The following is a 2,553-nucleotide window of genomic DNA, read 5'->3' as shown; positions in this document are numbered from 1 at the left end:
AGATGGGCAGGGGTTTCCGCTGGGTCCTAGGCGGAGAGGGACGGGCCCGAGCGGCTCAGCCTCCCCTGCCTCGCCCCTCTGCACATCGACGGACGTTTCCTTTAACTCCGAGGCAACTTCTCAGCAGAAGGGGCGGCCAGAAGCAGCCGAGGAGAGGGAAGGGATCGCGCTGCTTTTTGAAGGCGCTGGAGAGAGAGAGCTTTTTGCCTCTTTGCCGGGCAACAAGCCCGTACCAGATTTCCTTATTGCATCGACATGCCCCCCTTTTCTCGAAGGAGCTCGAGGTGGCGCACGTGGTTCTCCTGCTCCTTATTAAAGCTCCACAACAACCCTGCGAGGGAGGTTGGCTGAGAGGCAGTGACTGGCCCAGGGAGCTTCATGGCCGAGTGGGGATTTGAACCCTGGTCGCCGCCCATATCTTAGCCCGACACTCTTCACCGCTGCCCCACGCTGCGTCTAGCCTCCCATTCCACCGGGTATTACAGTTCTGTGGGGGCTTAATTTTTATCTAGCACATCTTCATTTATGTCGCTATAGCCCAGCTTTTCTCCAAGGTGGTGTACATGCTTTCTTCCTTTACATTTTTGCCTCACATCCCTGTGAGGTAGGCTGAAAGACGGTGACTGGCCAAAGGTCAGTCCCCCTTTTCTAAGGCCCATAAAAATATATTGAAACAAACGATCAGGAGCTCCCATTATCTCCTGTGCCCCTTCAGTTGTATCCCATTGTTTCCAGTGAGCATTCTTGCTGTTCCTCTTAGTACATCCCGCCAGGCAACCCTTTGATGGTCCACCTTGCATCAAAATGATCTCATACCCATTGCCCAGAACACCACCAGTTTCCTTTCGTGTGTGTGTGTGTGTGTGTGTGGTGCTTCAATAAAGAAAGCAAGAGTGGACTCCCTGGTCCTGGAAGACTGCGGCTGCAAGCCTAACCTCAGTCACCTAGCAGTAAGCTCCACTGACATCAATATGACTTACTTCTGAGTAGGCATGGTCAGGATTGCATCAGAAACGGGCTAGGGATTTTAACATGTCAGAAACACACTTCAGTTAACTCTCCAAACATCAGCTCTTGGGAGGCAGCTGTCCAGCTTTGCCATGTGCTGGCACTAGTGGAAGTGCACTGTGCTGCCTTGACTGATGGTGCTGGATTCAGTCCCGTGCTATATTAATGCAACATGAGAACATTTCTCATTTTAGGAGCATAAGAGCCTGCTGCATCATCGGGCCAATGGCCCATCTAGTTGAGCATCCTATTTCCATACTGGCCACCCAAGACGCCTGTTTGAAACCTGCAATAAGGGTTTGAACACAAGAGCATCCCCCCCCCTCCCCTGCAGTATGCAGCAACTGGTATTCAGAAGCATCGCTGCCTCCAGCTGTGGTAGTAGAGCAGAGCCATCCTGGCTAGTAACCATCAACAGCTTTCTCAATGAATTTGTCTGATCCTTTTTTAAAGCCATCCAAATTGGTGGCCATCACATACTGTAACAGTACAGTTGTCTTACAAGGCTCCTCCCAATGACTTGTTCATTGAGCATTCATCCTAATTTGCTTGCACAAAGCCTGAAGTTAGACTATATGTGGTCTTTATTGAGCATTCATCCTGAATTGCTTGCAGAGTGTTTGATTTGCTCATTCCCCACATTTTCATTCATTTCCTCAATACTTTTCTAAGTTTCTTTTCTAAAGTGAGTATGTTGTGCTAGAGAGCATGGATAGCCACCGTGGCATCCTCCAGATGTTGACAGATGCAACTTTCATCAGCCCCAGCCAGTAGTCAGGGATGATGGGAGTTGTAGTCCATCAGCATCTTGATGGCACCACATTGGTCACCCCTGTACTAGAGCAATAAAGTGCTTTAATCCATTTTAATCAATAATTTAATTATAAATAAGTTTCTATATTAATATTTTAACAACATAAGATATAAACAGGGTGGAATCCAACACTGCACAAACAGGGTTTTTCCTGTGCAATGGGAATTCATCTGCCTCTCCTTCAGCCTATGTGCTTCTGCACACCCTCAAAGCCTGCTCCGGAGGGCCATTGAAACACATACACAAAATCCCCAAACAATAATTATCCCTCTCTGCTGAAAGCAACTAATAAACCCCAGAACTTAAGAGAGAAAGGAAAACAGCCGTAACCTATTCATAGTGAGGAAAGAAAAGTTTTTCAGCTCAAGGCTTTGCTAAAGAATCAGGTTTTGGCAAAATGCCAAAAGCCATAAATTGTCTGCCACTTGAAAAAGATTTGGCCTGGATGAAAAATAAAGGAAATTCACTGCTATTGGGTGTTCCTGCACTAAATGATAACAAAAGAACAATGTTTGTTCTTCTCATTGGGGGCAATCTCTTCTCTGTCAAGGGCACTGTTCCCCTTCTCAGAGCCAAAACTGGGTTAGGCACCCCCTTTTATCTCCCCACCCAACCTCTTCACTTTCTCTCTTTTTGTCACTCCTTCCTCTCCAACTTTCTGCCACCCACTATTCTCTCCCTTTATGTTCTCTTCTCCCCTTGTTCTTCCCTCTTTGCCATATACATGGAAT

Source organism: Podarcis pityusensis (genome assembly GCF_964106645.2).
Source record: "Podarcis pityusensis genome assembly, chromosome: 4".
Taxonomy (NCBI): domain Eukaryota; kingdom Metazoa; phylum Chordata; class Lepidosauria; order Squamata; family Lacertidae; genus Podarcis; species Podarcis pityusensis.
The sequence above is the reverse complement of the archived record's forward strand: the minus strand, read 5'-3'. Positions refer to the sequence as shown.